Source organism: Lynx canadensis, chromosome B2 (genome assembly GCF_007474595.2).
Source record: "Lynx canadensis isolate LIC74 chromosome B2, mLynCan4.pri.v2, whole genome shotgun sequence".
Taxonomy (NCBI): Eukaryota; Metazoa; Chordata; class Mammalia; order Carnivora; family Felidae; genus Lynx; species Lynx canadensis.
In genome coordinates this window covers 94,559,122-94,579,781 of record NC_044307.1, presented here as the reverse complement: position 1 = coordinate 94,579,781, position 20,660 = coordinate 94,559,122, and positions in this window count along the sequence as shown.

Sequence of the window (20,660 nt, the reverse complement as noted above, 5' to 3'; positions counted from 1 at the left end):
TCCCCTTATGGGAAAATTTGAGAAAAGACCTTAACTTCCGAGATGAAAGAAGCTAATGTCAGTATTTTTCTCGAAATGGGAATATTACTTCTTTTGGTAACACGAAGACCACTTTTCAAATATAATACATATTGTTTGGAATCACTGGGCTTACATATCTTTTAAACCTATAAATCTTATGTTACGTGAACACTCTTTGAAAAAATGGGAATGTTCAGGGCCATTAGCATTAGCTTTGCCTAGGTTTTTCTCTGTGGCTTTCCGGACATCACCTCAAGAGCATGAATACAGTAATTTAGATAAACTAATATTTTGATTCTCTGTCAAAGTATTGTTTGGGATATTTATTCAATAAAGCTATATAATTATTTGCTTATGGAATAAATATTCTTCAGATTGTTAAACATCCTTTTATGTTTGACATCTTTAAATAAGTTTCATCTATGATTCCCATTTAAGTTTATTAGTGGACTCTCATAATTTCATAGAGTTTCTGTGGTGTTCATATTGTTTTAATTTAAATATTTGATCATAGATATAATACATATTCTTTACTTTTATATCCTTTCAGAGAACCTAGCATGGAGTAACCTCCATATAGAAATATTGTTGACTGAACGTGTGTGTGTGTGTGTGTGTGTGTGTGTGGTTCTATATATATATGATATATGTAGTTCATGGATTTGTGAGGTATGTTCAATGACCATCAAATTATACTAAACACGCTTTGAGACTCTTAGCATTTTTGACTCTTTGATACTTTGATATCTGGGAAAAAATGCTACACAAGTGACATGAGGCAAAGTGGATAGTTTTTCAAAGTTAGTCAATAGTACTCTAGTGGGATGTAATAGATCTGTTAACCTGTTAATAAAATGAAATCCAACAGGATTTTTAAATGACTCAAAGCAAGAAGGGAAAGTTATAGTCTGGTAGTGACATCTGGCAAACTTGCCTTAAATGCTTTTAAGGACAAAATGGATAACATCCACAATTGGCTACAGTTCAGGGTACCCAATTCCAGTGTGCTGTCAACCGTATATATTTACTATTGATTAACACTCTAGCTGCATTCTTTTCAGACATTTTGATGTGGAAAAGTTATTATTTTAGGGGCAGCACCTACATAGTTTTATCCAGGGACTGTGATAAAATAATATGAAAAAGGAATCAATTAATATGTTGCTATTGGTAAAGTTAATGTTTTCATTAATCATATCTTATAAATCTAAGGAAGCTGCTTTTCAGTCAAAGAAAAACCAATCAACATTAGCAAAAATGGAGGAAGCCATTTGAAAGGAATGTGCATACTGAGTTAGTAAATATACACAAACACTATGTGGCTTTCCAGGTCACATCCACACATTTGAGTCATATGTATAGACTTAGATGAATTCAACATAAATGTTGATGTTCATTGCAGAGAACCACCTGATGCTGTGCATTAGAACAAAATTTTGAGTGTTAGTTACTCAATTTTATTACACAAAAGAACAAACCTAAACGAATAAAACAACCCTGTTCTCTAATGTGCATAGAACTTTGCCTCATTTATAAGAGAGATCACATGATTTTTACACTTGACAAATTTATTGGATGCCTCATATATACCATATATTGTTTTAGGGATATGTTAGAATACATAACAGGGGGGAAAACCTGTTATATGAGCTTGCTTTCTATGAAGGGTGAAAGAACAAATTGAGAAAATATATGATCAAATTGCATTAAGTACTTTGGAAAAAAAATACAGCAGGAAAGGGGAATAGAAGGGTAAGTGGTAGGGTGGCCAGGGAAAGCATCTCTGAGAAGGTATCTGAGTAATGACTTACAGAAAGTGATATAGTGAGCCATGGAGGTCAAGGGGAAGAACATTTTAGCAGAGGGAGCATCTTCCTGAGATGATTATCTGAGAGCAATTTTGAGGGCTAGTGAAGATGCCAAGGTAATTCAGCAAACTGAGCCAAGGGAGTTGAGTAGGGTACGAGGGGTAACAGGGTTGAAGGGCATATTGTTAAGGGCCTTGTAGGCTCTACTGTCAAGATAGTTGGCTTTTACTGTGTGTGAGAATGGGAAATGCCTGGAAGGTTTGAGCAGAGGAGTGATTTTCTGATTTGGAACTGAAAGAATCATTCTGTGGGCTGTGCTGAGATTCGGCTGTAGAAGGCAAGGTTAGAAGGAAGCAGGGCCAAAATCAATGGGATAATGAAAGGGTGCTCAAGCTAGAATGTGAGACCTCTGAGGCTACCTGAAAACCTTACAGACACACAAGTCTTTAAAAGAATAAATTTCCAGGGGCACCTGGGTGGCTCAGTCAGTTAGGTGTACAACTCGGCTCAGGTCATGATCTCACAGTTCATGGGTTCGAGCCCTGTGTCAGGCTCTGTGCTGACAGCTCAGAGCCTGGAACCTGCTTTGGATTCTATGTCTCCCTCTCTCTCTGCCCCTCCCCTGCTCATGCTCTGTCTCTGTCTCTCAAAAATAAATAAACATAAACATTTTTTTTAAAAATAAGTATTTTATCTAAAAACTTGCTTTGTCAAAGTCATTTAGAAAATAATTATAATTTGATTATAATTATAATTCTTTTGCCCTTTCTAATCCTATCTGGTAGAACAAGGAGGCTGTAGGTGAAAAGTAATAGGGATACTGAGTAACTATTTGGTGGATAATTGGTAATGTTTTTTTGGCAGTATAGTTTCCCTAAGTTAGAAATGTAACGTCTTCAGAGCGCCTGGGTTAAGCATCCCACTTCGGCTTGGGTCATGATCTCTTGGTTGGTGAGTTTGAGCCCTCCCTGGGCTCTGTGCTGACAGCTTGGAGCCTGGAGCCTGCTTTGGATTCTGTGTTTCCCTCTCTCTCTGTCCCTTCTTGCAATCTCTCTCTCTCTCTCTCTCTCAAAAATAAACATTTAAAAAAAACCAAAATGTAATGTCTTCAGTGATTAGACAAAGAAAAAGTTGAAGGTTAAGTCTTGTGTTCAATAAAATATTTAAGTTATTGATGATTTAAAAAAATTATTATTTATTACTAGACCACTATGGATTTTTGTCATGAAACTTGGGAGTTTAAATAATTTAGTAACATTGAAAAAATTATATTCCAACATATTATGTGATTAAGGTGTCTTAGTACTTTTAAGTATGAATATAAAATATAAAAAGAATTGCTGTTCACCCTTATTACACAATAAACAATTTTTCATCTATAGATATGCCAACTAATTAGGGAAAAAAGCCCCCATCTATCTCATTAGAATATGCGGTTACAATAAAAGTTTATATTTTCACTTTTTCCTTAATAACTATGAAATATTTGGGGGCACCTGGGTGCCTCTGTCAGTTGAATGTTTGACTCTTGATTTTGGTTTGGGTCATGATCCCAGGGTCATGGGATCAAGCCCCTCATGGTGCTCCACCCTGAATGTGAAGCCTGTTTAAGATTCCCTCTTTCTGGGTGCCTGGGTGGTTCAGTCAGTTAAGCATCAGACTCTTATTTTTGGCTCAGGTCATGATCTCGTTGTTCCTGAGATCAAGCCCTGCTTCAGGCTCCGTGCTGACGGCCTGTTTGGGATTCTGTCCCTCTCTCTCTCTGCCCCTCCTGTGAACATGCTCTCCCCCCCTACAGCCCCCTCACCTCAAAATAAAAAAAAACAAACAAAAACTCTACCTCTTTCTCTCTAAAAATAAATTATGAAGTATTTTAACGTTGTTTTCATCAATTGTATTCCACTAACACTTGGAAAGATAACTTAATTCAAAATATCTTTTAAAAGAATTTAGAATGTTATAGACATGAAAATAATTAAAATCATAAATACATTATAACACCAAAGTTTTTTAGGTGATCCATAGCAGATTCAAAACTAGCACTATTCAGTATAAATATAATTCTAATAGAATTACACATGTGAACCACATATGTAAATTTAAATTTAAATTAATTAAAAGTAAACAGGTAAAACTTTAATAATTTATTTCATCCAATATATAAAAATACCACTTCAACATCATGTAGTCAATAGAAAAAAATATTGAGATAGTTTATACTCAATTTTCATATTGATTTTTTGAAATCTTGTGTGCATTTTACCTTACAGCATATCTCAGTTTGAACTAGCCATATTTCAAGCGCTCAGTAGTCACATGTGGCTAATGGCTATTGACTAGCACATTGTATAGCATGTCTCTAAGTTTTAAACATGTGTATGTATATATTATATAAGCTTCTGTGTGGGTAACATGATGGAAACATGTTTAATTACAAAAAAAATTAATTTAACATTTCCACCTGTTAAAGTGCTTATTTGTAATAAAATTTTAATTGGAAGATGGAAATACCTTTAGATTTCGTGAGATCTATATAAAATGAACAAAAATTGATCTGTCACAACAATTTAAACTCACAATGAAATTTTTAGTTGTTGACCTAACAATGTTTAGAGATTTTGGGGCACCTGGGTGGCTCTGTCAGTTAAGCATCAGACTTCGGCTCAGGTCATGAACTCATGGTTTGTGGGTTTGAGCCTTGCGTGGGACTCTGTGCTGACAGTTCAAAGCCTAGAGCCTGCTTCAGATTCTGTGTGTCTCTCTTTCTGCTCTTTCCCCTCTCATGTTCTGTCTCTGTCTCTCTCTCAAAAATAAATAAGCATTAAAACAAACAAACAATGTTTAGAGGCGTATATGAGCAAACAAGTTTGAATACTACTAGGCTGTTTCGAAAATATTGGTAAGAGATAAAGGTAACTTGGGGCAGATTTTAGAATGCAGTAGAATTCTGGATATAGTTTTAAGGTTTGGGGCACTACTCAAATTTTTAAAGACAAAAACATATACAAATGGTTGCTCTTCAACATGGAAAATATGCTAGTGAAGGGATCCTTTGGGTTCTCATTAGGAGTTACATAATGTTGACAGCCCACAAACCATTATAAAGATTATTTTCTAAAAAAATGGAACCTTGTGCTGTGCTACATTACCCTTGGTAGACTTCCCCAAGTTGTTACATTTCAGTGCCATTGGGACCTCTGTGTTTGAGGAGCGATAGCAAGTTGTCTGGTTGGGTGGGACTCCAGTGTGTAATTGTGAGCATTTTCTCAACCTCTTTAGGATTGTCCCCATTATATTTGGGTCTCTTTCTAAATTACAGTTTGGTGCTCAGCCTATATGGTATATATTTTTAAACACTCAGTCCCTACCACAGTAAAATGGAGATGACACATATCAGATAGTTCTCTATCCAATCTAGTTTTGCCTTTCTATGGCTAGATGACAGTACGAATGATTTGAAATTGGGTTGCCATCCAATTTTTTCAGGTTGAGTGCTTGTAAGTCTGAGCTCCTTCTCCCTCAGTCCTCTGAGGAAAGATTAGAGCAATTCTGTATCTCCCTATGGAATTTGTAGTTTTAGAAGAATGATATCTCTAGGTGAGGGAAGTTTTATTTATCTTGGTATAACTGAACTCTTATATATCTTTTACCACTGTCCTTACATGACACTTCCTTTGAAGGAATATCAAGTTGCAGTGTGTCCGTGATTCTATTTTCTTGCTTTAGGATTCTGACAAGTCTTGTATTGTACTAAATGCAGTTTTAGGGATTTTTGTGATCATATATTATAACTATTGCTCTTTTTCCTTTAAAATTCCTGATATTTCTACCAGGACTGGGCTTTTGTTTTGAGTGAACAGAAACTTTTGGAGAAAATTTCTTGTATTGCTGCTATTAGCATCTTTCTTTTTAAATATAGATCACATAGGATTTATATTCTTTGAATCATTTCTCATAAAGTTTGTTAGACTGTATATAAAACTGAAGATTTCATGCATCTTTTTGTTTGTTTGAACCAGCTTGTCAGAGTGAAATATATCAAATTTGATATTTTCTCTTTGGGGATAAAAATTTTATTGACACTGGGTATGTATATTATTAAACTATTTGGGGGTGACTGTCAGTCCATTCCCTGCTATGTGCAATAAAGCCTGGAATGAAACATGAAACTTTGATAAGAGATTTTTGGGCCCTACCTATATACAGTTTTTAAACTTTTTATAAGACCGCTGATGTGTTTTTTTTTTTTTTTTCCTCAATGTGTAACATTTCCAATAGGAGCAAAATCTGATTTTGGTGGGTGACACATTCTTATTAATGTAAATTTTAGTTCTGGGAACATTTTCTCCCCCTCCTTCCTTTACTTTCCTTAATTGTCTTCATATAATTTACTTATTTGTACCATACACATATGTCCTCTAAACATATAAATTATATACATATTATTCAATACGTATTTCTTCATGTAAGTGAGATGTCCTCTATTAAGCTACAAAGATACAGAAAAGATTAAATTAATGGATCGTTTTTGACACTTATTAGCTACAGTCCTTCAAGATTCATGTATATCTTGTGAAAAATGATAACATTGTTCAAGAACCCAGAATGTGTGTGTGGGGGGGTGTGGGTTTGGTGTGGGGGTGGTGGTAGGAGTGAAGTGTATCTGCCCCCATAACCATATAAAGATTGAAGACTCTGGCAAAGATATCTATTCTTAGTTTGATGTTACAAGTTATCTGTATGAGGGATATGATCGATATTTGAATGTATTTTTTTCATTTTTTTAAGAATATTGTGCTAGGACAATTGCTAGATACAAAGCTTTTATGACTCACTGTCTTTCAGGTGTGTGTGTGTGTGTGTGTCGCCACACACACACACACACACACACTGAGTGTGAGCGGGGGAGGGGCAGAGAAAGAGGGAAACACAGAATCCAAAGCAGGCTCCAGGCTCTGAGCTGCCAGCACAGAGACTGATGCGGGCTCAAACTTATGAACTGTTGAGATCGTGACGTGAGCCAAAGTTGGACGCTCAACCAACCGAGCCACCCAGGAGCCCTAACAGTTTTATTTATTTATGTTTATGTTTATGTTCATATGTATGGGGTTTTTTTGACAGATGTAAGATTTCTTTAGGTCAGACTAGTATAGAATTTGGTTCATTCACATATGATGTAGTCCAATTGTATGTGGATTCTACCAAATTACTCATTTTACTCATATACCCCTTTCACATTTATTGGATGTCAGTCCTGTGCCAGGAACTTATGAACTACAAATATGAATTTAAGTTATAATTCCCACAATTAACTCGATTTAGGGGAAAATACCATCATATAAAGCAACTAAAATGTTTGCTATCAGATTATTTACATATATAAAATAGAAGGGATAAACTATGTCTTGGTATGCATAATAACTCATATTAACAGTTCTTTAGAACAAAATATTGGAAAATATTAGTGATGGCCCTTGAAGCCTATATTTATTCCAATATTACTATCATTTTTTGAAATTGAGGATGGCCTTGAAATTGGTTTGTAAGCATTATAAGAAACTCAGTATCTTGTAATCATAGTTTTTTCCATGGCCTGATTTTGTTAAAAGAAATCTCTCTCATGATTATATATGTAACTCACCAGATTTGGATCTGAATGACTCTTGGCTATTTTAAAAATCAAATTTACCCAGAGACAGAAAAATGATTTGCTTCATTTAAGATGATTAAGAGGTTAACTTAGAAAAGAATCTTGCAAAATATTTTAAGCACTGTGACAAAAAATCTCAGTGCTATTTCTAAAAATGCAGTCTAAGATCAGAGTCTCCAGATACCCATATACACATGTCCATGCATATGCACTCACATCTCCTACAGTAATAGTCCACAGACATCTGAACCCCAACAGAATGGCCAAATGTGGGCCATTCAGGAGTACTTTCAACGGAATGTCATTGGAAGTTTCAATTTCACAATTATTTTAAGAAGACTAAGAAGCATGCTGAAGTCTCTATTTATTTATCTACCTAATAGAATGTTATATAAAACCAACATGTGACTCTTCCAGAACATACTTCTACTTGGGAAGATTTTGATCCATCCTATCAACTGATGTAAAAGTATCTTTGATCTCAGGTGAGATTGGGGCTGAGAGCTGCGCTAGCCCCATGATGGTAATGTTCATTCTTTCTGTGTTTTCCGTAAAACCAGCTTTTCAAAAGGTTGTATGTCCTTCCTTTCTTCCAATTACTTTCATGATTCATTACAATTGATTTAATTACCTTTCTCTACATGGTCATTATCATCAAATGTTGTACCTTGCAATTAAAAGTTATATTTTATAAGACTTTTATTTGTAAATGATATTAACAGCCAATTACTCTTAAATATATATTTAAAACTTTAGTAAGTACTGTAGAATACATAGATTGAGCAAGTATAAACCACTCAAGGTTACATTTGCAATGACGACATTTATTTGGAATTCTATATTTTGGCCTGTTTACAAAATATTAAGCCGTAGGTATTCCTAGCAACAATTAATTACTATGTGTGGCTACTTTTTACAGCCCTTTATAATGGGATGCTTTTAAAAGCATGCACTGGGGGGCGCCTGGGTGGCGCAGTCGGTTGAGCGTCCGACTTCAGCCAGGTCACGATCTCGCGGTCCGTGAGTTCAAGCCCCGCATCGGGCTCTGGGCTGATGGCTCAGAGCCTGGAGCCTGTTTCCGATTCTGTGTCTCCCTCTCTCTCTGCCCCTCCCCCGTTCATGCTCTGTCTCTCTCTGTCCCAAAAATAAATAAATGTTAAAAAAAAAAAAAAAAAAAAAAAGCATGCACTGGGGCACCTGGGTAGCTCAGTCGGTTAAGCGTCCGACTTCAGCTCAGGTCACTATCTCACGGTCCGTGACTCCGTGAGTTCGAGCCCCGCGTCGGGCTCTGGGCTGATGGCTCAGAGCCTGGAACCTGCTTCCAATTCTGTGTCTCCCTCTCTCTCTGCCCCTCCCCCGTTCATGCTCTGTCTCTCTCTGTCTCAAAAATAAATAAACGTTAAAAAAATTAAAAAAAAATTAAAAGCATGCACTGAGATAGTTGTAAGACAGATTTAAATAATTATGACATACAAAGGCTAATAGAACTTAATGAAAAATATATAGAGTAGTGAAATCAAAGTCAAAGGTCATGTTTTTTTGCTCTATTTTATGACGATTCTTTTGTGATATTTTAGTGTCTTGTGCACTTAACACCTCTCAGTTTCATTGTTTGTATGCTATCTCCACTGGCCATGTTTTAAGGGGACAGGAGGTATATCTTAATCATTACTGTATTTCTAGCACTTAGTACCTACACACAACCTAGAGAATAGTAGATATTCCATAAACATTTGGTGAATGAATGGGTAGCTGAAATGCATTTCAAGTCTTTTTACTTAACTACCTTTGCCAAAAATTGAAAATGCAAATTCAGAACAACAAAGGAAAATGCCTTGAATGGATCAAGAACAATTAGGGGTCTTCTCAACTGCTATTCAATTTGCAGATGGAATTTTTCATAAATGTAGCATCTGATTAAAAGCATTGATACTGGTTTTCCTCTCCTGAGGATACTTGTACTCAATTCAGTGATAAAAACAGAAAGTAAATAACCTAGAAGTGGTAAAAATAACTTGCTGGTATTTACAAGGCAGAAGAATTTTCCAGGTGTTTATATCCATCGATTTCCCCAGTCTTTGTATAGATATTAGATGTCTTCTCAATCTTAGAGAATATGCACACTTCCACATAAACTCTTTACTCCCTCCTTCTGTACAGAAATTATGGAGTCATCAGTGAGAGTATAAAAGGACAATAATTTTTTTTACCCCACACATTGAAGAAAAAAAATCTTTGTACTCCTCTCTGGGATTTCTCTGTTCCCTTTCTTGAAGAGGTGGTTTGTCTGAGGTAATCATTGTGAGGCATTGTTGCCCTGAATTAAGAAAAAATGTTGTCATAGAATTTTCAGTTATGTTCTGAAATAGTGCTTTTCAAACTTTATCATGTTTTCAAATCACCTAGGGCCCTTGTTGAAATGCAGATTATGATTCAGTGGGCCTGAAATATGGTCTGAGATTCTGCATTTCTAATAAGCTCCCAGGTGTGACCACATTCTGAGTGGATGCTAAACGTACCCAAGACATTTGTGGAGTGGCAGACGTGGCAGCTGTGTAGAGAGTGATATGAATCTATCTGGTTTGCTAATTATCGTGGATCCCAGGGTAATTCCCTGGAAATATGTCTTGCTGCTTCAGTTCGGATGCCTTTCTCTTGTTCCTTCATTGCCATTTGCTTGTGGAATATTTTTAGTAGCAGAATTCATCTTCTTTAATTCAACCTGCTCCATCAATTACAAAGAAGCAATAAGCAACACAACGTCTGGTTAGAAGTCCAGACCTCTAGAACATTTTAAAACATTTAATGGCCAATATGCATCTATTATCAATAACCATAAAGTAATTAGCTCTTTTGACTTAAAAATGAATATTTTCCTTTTCGATATGGGCATGGTTTGCTTGCATGCTCAAGCTAACAGTCATGGGAAATTGTTGCATTGTGTTTTTGTAAACATGGGCTAGGCTTATCTTCTTTGCTGTTTTGAAAATGTGACTTTTATAAAAGGTGAAGTTGCCTTTATTCTTGTCATACCTGTTCCAGAACATTCTTCACATGTTTGTGGTCCATAAAGGATACACTTGATATGTTATATGGAGTTCTATGAAGATATGAAGATGGCCAAGAAAAATCATAACTTTTCTTTTTAATTTTTTAATGTTTATATTTTGAGAGAGAGAGAGAGAGAGAGAGAGAGAGAGAGTGAGAGATTGCGCATAAGTAGGGGAGGGGCAGAGAGAGAGAGAGAGAGAGAGAGAGAGAGAGAGACAGACACGCAGAATCCAAAGCAGGCTCCAGGCTCTGAGCTGTTAGCACAGATCTGGACGCAGGGCTCGAACCCATGAACCACAAGATCATGACCTGAGCAGTCAGATGCCTAACTGACTGAGCCACCCAGGCGTCCCAAATCATAGCTTTTCTTAGCCAAAGAAAATTTCTACAGTAAACTCTGTGAACAAGTTCAAGTCAGTGTGATTGCAAATGGCCATATGAAACCTTGATTCATTTAGACCTTTAATGAATTTGGTGTGTCATCATTTGCCTCTCTAACACCCATCCCCTCTTACTTTAATAGTTGTGACTTTTGCATGGTGATTAAGCTTGGTCTCCATTGCTTCTCTAGATCCACTCTTCTACCTTTCCAATCTGCGGTGTGCTCCTACACTGATCAATTGGAACACCACTACAAGCTCTCCCTCCCTAACTTTGAGAGTACAACAGATGGGAGATAAGAAGGAGAATGTCAAGATTCTCCTTTCTCCAGCTCCCTCCCTGCAGGGTTATCATGGGCTGGCTGTGTCTCCCTGCTAAAGGAATCAGCTTCTGTCAGGTGATCCTCTCTACCTGGCCTGCCTCCGGGTACTTCCCTTCTATCATAGTTGAAAATATAAATTTTAAAAAAAATTTTGTTTATTTTTTGAGATAGAGGGAAACAGAGCATGAGTGGGGGAGGAGCAGAGAGACAGGGAGACATAGACTCGGAAGCAGGCGACAGGCTCTGACCTGTCAGCACCAAGAACTCATGGACTGTGAGATCATGACCCAAGCTGAAGTTGGATGCTTAACTGACTGAGCCATAGAGGAGCCCTGAAAATATAACTTTTTTTTTTTTTAAATTTTTTTTTTCAACGTTTATTTATTTTTGGGACAGAGAGAGACAGAGCATGAACGGGCGAGGGGCAGAGAGAGAGGGAGACACAGAATCGGAAACAGGCTCCAGGCTCTGAGCCATCAGCCCAGACGCGGGGCTCGAACTCACGGACCACGAGATCGTGACCTGGCTGAAGTCGGACGCTTAACCGACTGTGCCACCCAGGCGCCCCAAAATATAACTTTTAATAGCTGTTTTAAGTATTGTCATAAGGTCTCTGAATTACAGCCAAAGACACGCAGGTCTGGAAGTTGTCTCTCATTGAAAACAAGTTTGCATTCTAGATTGCAGTTGAAATAAAAACAATACAAAATATTCTTTGGGCCAAGAATTTTAAAGATGTCAGATGTTAGTATAAGATATTTGTAGCTCACTGGACATAAATATGTGTTATTAGACCAGTTTTCTTCTTTGTTTTCAGAGGATGCTTTCTCTCCAAGTTAATTTGGAGTTAGAGTTGTTTTATTTAGCTATAAAGACATGTGATTTGTGGAAATGTTTTGCAGGTGAAGGAGAGAGTGTTAGTTGTATGGTGTGGCATTGTCACACATACAGTATAAAGTAGGTTAAGAAAAGCTGAGAAAAATATTTTCCTCCCAATGAGGGCCTAGGTTCTCAGGACTATGTTTATTCCCAGGCAGGCATGTGCACCAAGTTTGATGACTACATATCTCTTATCAAACACAACTCATTTCTGTTATAAACTGTTAGAGAATAAGAGGTGTGATCATGTTTATAAGTTCAAGACATTTTTGAATTTTGGTAGCCTTAGAATTCCCTTTCAAATGTTAGAATATTTCAGTTTTTTGGTTGTTCTCTAGAGATCAGTCACCTAAGTAGTAATGATAGTAGTTAAGTCTTCTGGAGCATCTTTCTGGAAGATACCTGATAAGTATTCATGAATCAAAAAGACAAGTGGATGAATGTTCTCTAATTCATGTTTATCAAGAACAATAATTACTGCATTTTACATATCCATTTTGGGATAATGTATGCATGCATAAAAATAAACACTATTCCAGTTCAATGAATTCTTGTCAGAAGAATGATTTTAAGACTTGAAGCCAAGCTTTTGCCTGTTATTAACTGAACTCCTTCATTAAGTAACAAGGGAGGAAAGCATTGAAAGCATATTTTGTAAAGAGAAATGATTTCATTAGTTTTTCCACAGTTGTTCAACCAGATCAGGAAAATAGCTTAGCATTTTACCTGTAAGTGTCTTTGCAGAAAAGTATAGAAAAAGCTTACATTTGCAGAAGTTTCTGAGAACTAAAGTGATTGAAGCTTGTTTCTTTGTGTGGCACTGTGCACATCATTTCATTCTCAGTAAAGTGATAAGCTTTGTAAGAGTAAGCTTTTTATTTTCCTTATAATGATCTTCAAACTGAAGTCACATATTTAACTTGAACTTCATATGCAGATCAAACTTTATCTTTGAAACAGTTATTGAAGCTTTTTACTCTATTCTTGGGAATGATTAATCTAGTTAGAGTCTCCTTCCCTCAAATTTGCTCCAGTGTTTTTATATGGTAGAATGGAAATTTGCAATAAGAGGGAATAATAAAACTAGACTATACTTTTACTGATGATTTACTCATGAAAACTATTTTCCTTTATCATATACATTGGAGAAAACATTTTAGTAAAACAGTAAACCTTACTTGTCCTTACCTAAAGTGAGATATTAGTATTTGTATATGATGATATGATTGTGTTTACGTCTCCCTTCCCATGCATATGTGTATGCATGCAAATCCCCAAATCATACAGTATTTTTTCAGATTTATTTTGTTTGATATTTTCCTTTATTTTTAAGCATATACAGTACATCTAAATGAGCCTGTTCTATTTCCTCAGAAGTTCTTTGAGGTTATAAATCTGTAGATAATTTACACCAGAACTCTAATTTATGTAGCAGGACAACTTTATTTTCATAATCTGTATGACACCCTCAGACATGCTCATGAAAAACAAGTTTGTGATTTACCATCAGCATTTCTGTCTCTTCAGCTGCCTTCCTATTTAGTCTGCTTCATTGGTATCTAACCCATTCCCCATCTCTTTTCCTGTGTTGCCTGCTTCAGATCTCCTATGGATGTGGGGATGTTGGCAGAAGATGAAAGAGCAGATTGTGCAGGTTACCAATACAGCCGTAAATGGAGATGACCAAAGAGAAGGAGGGTTGGAGGTAGGTGAGGGGTAATTAAACAGAACTGCATCGATCCTGAAGTATAAAGAGGAAGCAGGGAGGCACGGATCTGAAAAGCACAGACCATGTTAGCTGACTTCATAAGTCCTAAAAGCCAGTTAGTCAGAAAATGATCAGTTCTGGCAGAAAACTGTGCTTTCCGAATGCAAGCTTTACAAAACCTTTTATCAGGTCTGATAGAATTCAATGAATAAAAAAGGGAAGAGCGGTGTAGTGGTAGAAATGACAGACCATAAAGACTGGCCTGAAAAAACCTTTGAAATATCTCTCTTAATGGTGTTGCAGAAGCAGGTGAAGGCAAGAAATTAGCAGTTGAATTCAGAGGAATTTTTAAGTAGAAGGGTGATAGGGTGGGTATGTTGTGTAAACTTATAGCAGAGTTTGAAATACCTGCAGCTGGGTAGCATGTTAGGAGGGAAGAGGCTGAGTTGAGGGTAAGGGAGTTTGCACAGGAAAGAGGACAGTGATGGGAACCGGAATCTCAATTCAAGGCATGGAGTAAAAGTTATACATCAGATTCTACTAGGAACATGGCAAATTCAAACCAGTCCCAGATTGAGGTAGATATCCAAGGCTGAAGGTCATATCCAAGGGGAGTGGTTCTGGGCAAACTGTTAAGGGCTATAGGAAAGAAATAATGGGAACATCAAGCCCAGTGAGGCATCCTGAGAAAAATGAGGCAGAAAAGTGAAAAAGTGTCTAGCCTGTGTGAAATAAGGTTAGTGGGAATAAGGGGGAATGGGTCCTAATAATTAGACTAGAATACAAGGCATGTCATTAGTAACTTGAGTAATCTCTTTGTGGCTAAGATGTTAAGGGGTGAGTGGAAAGTCATAGAGCCTTTTTAAATGGGTGGTGAGGGCTCTGTCTTTGTGTCTCTGAAGCACTTGGCAGTTCATCCTAGTGTCCGGACCTGCCAAGACTCTTTCCAAGAGTGGTATTGCTTATTAGTTCCAGGGTAGGGTGAAGAGTGTGCAGATGTCCAGTTTGCTAGGCGAGTAACTGGGATGAGTGTGGCTTGGATTTAAAAACTATATTATGCACAGGTAAAATTATAGTTTATAATTGAATAGGTAAGAATAACTGAGTAAAGATTTTCAAGAAAATATTAGAGTGGACACTGCTGGTTTCCTTCTATAACCCTAGTATGGTGCTAGTATTAAATCATAAAAATAGAAAATTAAGTAGATAATGAGAAGATCAAGTACAGTGTGATAACTTGTCATTAAGTGGTAGAAAGCCTGGGTTTCATCTTGATTCAACCACTACTGTCCAAGGATTCGCTGTGGTCAGGCAAGTACTCAGATCAACACCACCACTATCCTTATTTCACCTGAGATGCTAAGACTGATAGGTGGTAAAATTATTATTATGGGGAAATATCAAACCAAAATGACACAAAGTTTTTATAATTATTAAGAATTTAAAAGGCTGTTAAATACCATGGATGAACAAAACTCTCTGAATTCCAGTTCTCATGGAATTTAAATAGGTAAAAATGGAAAACAGCAGCAAGGGAATTAATCCTCCTCATATTTCCATATGCTTATGAATGAAGTTGTCCTTGGTATCAGAGGAAAACAGGATTCTCTGTTGAGGCATCCTGAAAAGTAGGGAAGGGGGCCAGTGATAGTAACTGAAATGCCAGTGCAAGGAGAATGTCTCTCTCTACAAAATGATTTAGTCAGAGCTTTCCTTTTGATCCATGGTTGATTGTTCATTTTTTCTGGATGCCCTTAAGCTAACTTTGAAGTTCAACAGGCATTTTTGGAAGTTGCCTTAGATGTGTCAATCACTGCATTGTTCTCTTAAGAGGAGATGTAGACTCTCATTTTCTAGAAGAGTGAACCTGTTCTGGTTATATGTAATTTCTAGCTAGAGGACAATTTCGCCATTCACCAAGCATTGTCCTGTCTGGGAGGCTCTGGTAGGAGCTGTTAGTCTGGATAGAACAGACATTTCCCACTTAAGACGATGGACAGATTCCAGAATACTGAAGAAAGGGGAAATTCCAAATGGGTCCTCTTAATTGATACAGCCGGGTTAGTACATCTTTTTTTTTTTTTTTTTTTTTACTTTGGTATTCCAGGTACAACCTGTTTGTTTGTTTGTTTTTTAACCTGTTCTTCATCTTCATCTGCAGCAGATACATTCTTTGCTGATGCTTTTGTTAGCCCTCAAATTCTTCCATGCTTACCTTTCATGACTCTATCCTGTTCTGTGGCAGTTACGTTCTACTTGGTGGCAAAGTCATTTCCCACATGATTGTAACAGTATTATCAAAGAAATATTAAATATCAGAATTTTGGGTATGTAATTTACCTGCCAATGTTATTTTAGGTGTGCAATGTAAGTCTATCAATATTAGAATTATATATAACGTGGGGTGTCAAAGAGTACAAAAAACAAAATATACATTTTTAGTTTGGGGGAAAATAATTACAAAATAAGAATCATTTGTGAACCAAAGAAGGTCAGAGTATAATTTGCATATAATCACTCCTAAATCAGGAAGAGGAATTGTGTAGGCTGATTTCAATTTTATAGGCTGTGTTAAATGATGTTGAAAGATTACTAGTTTGTGTATTAAGACACCATGGTGATTCCACAAGTTCAGTTGCCGAAAAGGACTCACCAAACTCAACAGAGCATACTTCTATAGGGTTTTTATTTACAGGTAAGTAATCCAGTGCAGCAAGAGAAAGAGAAACAGACAAGTATTGGGGGGATCTGATAGACCTCCATGTGCAAACTTTGCAGGGCCTTTATTCCCCTAAGAACACACTTGGCTCTGAATTAAACCACCAAAGTCTGTGTGAGGAATATTTACACCCCTCCAGTCATTTAGTCAAAGCAGGCGGGCTAACAAGTTACATTGGAAAAACCACTAGTAAACAAACTGGGGGGCTTTCCAAGGGAGTTTTAGACTTTAAACTGTACATCATAAATCCCATTGTATCTATCTTGGCCAAAGGTCAAAGCTGACATCCAGAATTCTCAGAGCTAAGGATAGGTTTTTCCCAGTTAAATTGTAAATTAACTCTGTCCTTTACAGATACTTACTCTCTTGTACCCAGGGAAGAGACATTTGAATATATATTTGATACATTTAGGGCTAAATCCTCTCAGGGAAGAAAAGAAGGAAAATTCTAGAGCTGGAAACTGAGTGGGAACTAGAACAAGGGTCAATAGTATTTAATGTCAGTATTTTCCCCTCTAACCTCTATTTCTTTGGAATTAATATGCGTTCCTTATAAGCATAAAATTGGTTGTGTCAGACAGGCCCATGTTGGAAACCCAGAAATAAGTTTTCACCACTCCTATGTTCAAAAGGTATAAAAAGTCATTTATAGAACAAAAAACATATTGCTTTTACTAATAGTGCCATGTTTAAATTAGTAAAAATGCATTATTTTATTAGTAAAATTTCATTATAATTAAGGTAATTCAAATGAAAATTTGAGAGGTAATATTTTAAGTTTAGGGAAGACTTTCCAATGTTGTTACAACAATGGGGAATGTGTGAAATAGGTAAAGTTTGTTTGCGCTCATCTCCAAACTCCCTCCTCTCCCCACCCTCCTCACCTTCTCAGGAGCCCTGACACCAGGACAGGGAATACTTTTAGGTTTTCTTTTGAGGAGAAGAGTAATCTGATGGTATAGCACTGTTTAGATAAAGGTGTAAGGCACTTGGTCTGTTACTCTTGCAGAGGTAGTTGCGTTTTACAGTAGGACACAGAATGGGGGAAAATGCGTGATAAGGCTAAGAATCACCGACTTGTAGAATTTCTTGCAAAAACATTTGGGGGCAATATGTGATAGAATGAATCTCTGTACAGAACTTTTCCTGGTGCCCCTAACTGAGACCATTACCTATTCTAATTTCTTCTGTGATGAATGACAATGCCTTGAACATCCTGAAATAAAACTGTGACTTTCTAAGGCCCAGTCAACTTGACCCAGCTCAAAGGCCTCATTCTTATGTTCAAATGATGAACATACTGTTTTGCTCCCCTACTCAAAACCAAAACCAAAACAAAAGGTGATTCTGAAACTATTTTTTGAAGAAATAATGGTCAAATGTGTCTTTGATTTTTATTTTCTAAAAATTCATTCTTAACCCTATCAATATTATGAAAGGAGTGTATATTTTAAAAGAAAATTAATAGAAATTAGATGATAGTTTTAAAATTATACTTTGCATCACAACTTGTAATAAAGAAAATATTTTCTATTCTTGAATTAGGATCTATATTATGAGTAGTAGATTGAACGTATACACACAGATATATGCACAAGTTGGAGTTGTTTGAGCATCTTAGCTTTCTCTAGAACTTCTGAAGATGTCAACTCTTAGAGATTTTGTACTGCAAGATATACAGGCTCACACAAATCTGAGGCATCTTCAGTGAATTTCTGAAAGACAAATGGTTTATTTTTAGTAAGGAGAAGTCTGTCGTTGAGTTACAACCTTGAAAGCAAGGAGGAAGAGCAAAATAAACTGCCCAGAATAGTTACCATCAACATGTGTATTTGGGATAATGACACGAGCATTTTTACTTCTGATTATGTTGCTTTTCTACCTCCTCAGCTTTTTCGGGACAAGCAGATAAATGGTCCATTTAGAGTCACACCATATTAAAAATGGACAGGCTCGTAAGATCGTACTTTGACTGACAGTCCAGTTTTTAGGGAATTCAAACTCCCACTAGGAGCCTACTGAGAAGATAATAAAAATTCTACAAAGGTGTATATTTCTTGAATTGATTTGGAAAGCAAATCAATAACCCAGAGAAAAGGCAAATGGTAAGAGAAGGGGGGAAATGATTGTCTTAAACCTATAGTTACAACACTTGACAACCTCAGAATGGTTGAGTGCATTATCACAGTCCTGGAGAGACCAGATCTTTAGCCATGTGGTATCTGTAATGTAGCTTGTTCTGGGGATAAGGGGGGGTTGGATTAATGAGGAGGGGTCAGCTCTTCTGCTGAGGGCCTGACCACTTGTATATTTGTGTCTTGGGCTTAAGATATTGAGATGTTAGCATTTGGCATCTGTGTGAAAGTGAAGGTTGCCATTCTAAGAGCTAAAATAATAAACACTCTGTTCCTTTTAATTTATTCAAATTACTCCAATGATGTCAGCTCTTTGCTATTGTTTGTGAACTTTTCTAATTGAATTACTTGAAAGCAAATCACTGCTAAGCAAGAGCTATGATTATTTTGTCTAATGATCCCAGATCTTTATAGTACTTTTATGTTGAAATGTGGTTTATATTTCTTTTGTTGAAGGCTTAGAATTAAATGTATTAAATGTATGTATGAATTAAATACATACCTTCATAAATTTTCATGTCTGACATGAGAGATTCTGAGACATAGAAAATATTTTGTTTGGCCACTTTAAAAATGGTTTTACTTTGTTGCCAACGTTTAATATTAGAAAACTTCACTTAAAAATGCTTTTCTAGGGGCGCCTGGGTGGCTCAGTAGCTTGAGTGTCTGACTTCAGCTCAGGTCATGATCTCACAGTTCGTGGGGTCAAGCTCCACTATGGGTTCTGTGCTGACAGAGTCTGCTTCAATTTCTGTGTCTCCCTCTCTCTCTGCCCCTCCCCCCCACCTCTCTCTCTCTCTCAAAAATAAATAAACATTAAAACATTTAAAAGTAAATGCTTTTTCTAATTTCTTTTGGAAATATAAAGCCCTTGCAGCATTGGGCTCTGATTCCTACATGGTCACATTCTATCATCTCTGGACAGCTGCTGTCTCCTGCGGTCTGGACAATGTACTCCATATTGCCTCAGATCCTTCCAGACTTGACTGTGCATGGCATATTCCTGGTCTCTGTGGGCACCTAGGTACAGATGGTCAGAAGAAGCTCAGATATTATTTGTCTGCATGAAAATCTTTTTTATTTATTTTTTTAGAGGTATTTGGGAGCAGGACATTCACACCAAGTTTACATTTTTATATTCTCAACGGCCAAGTTCTGACCTAGTAGCTGCAGCATCTCCCTAATGAATGAGTCTGTATATCACAATATCTGCATTCCTTTACAACCTAGAAATTTCTTCTGAGCCATAAAATGAGAATATAGAAAAAGTTATCTACCTTATTTGTGTATGATGACTGTGTCACAGAGGTCTCTGCAAACCTCCTCAGGTTTGGTGATAAGGAAGACTCATAGGACTCAGCATATATTTGTACTCATGGCTAAGATTTGTACACATGGGACAAATTGTGGAGGAAACTAACTACAGACTTTGAGGAACCCTGTCTTCATGTTGTCACATAAGACATGCTTAATTATCCCAGCACTGCATTGTGACAATGTGTGTAAAATGTTGTCTGTCAGAAAAGTAGAGACTTTAGGTCCAGGATTTTTACTGGGGATTGGATCTCTGTCTAGCATATACCCAAATTTCAGACTCCGAGAAGATAAGTGAGCATTTAGCATAAACCACATTGTTTACCCAGCCTAGAAGACAAGCCTCCGTTATTGGTTAGGGAACAGTGGGGACACTCCTGAAATTGAAGTTCCCAGATCTCAGCCAAGAGCCAGCCTTGTAAGCAAGCCTTTCTAAAGATGGCTGTCAGGCCTGCTATTTAACTCTTTTGTGCAATGAGAAATACTAAGTTATTCTTTTCTTACAAGCACATACCTAATTGTTGGGCAGGCTGTTTCTTATTGAATGATAGAAACTACCCAGCTCATAATTCTGGTCTGTTTCATTTGGTAAACATCTAACTGTGGACAGTGTTTTAAGGTAAAACATATCTTTATCTCTTAGAGCTCTAGTAATCATTAAATAGAGAAACA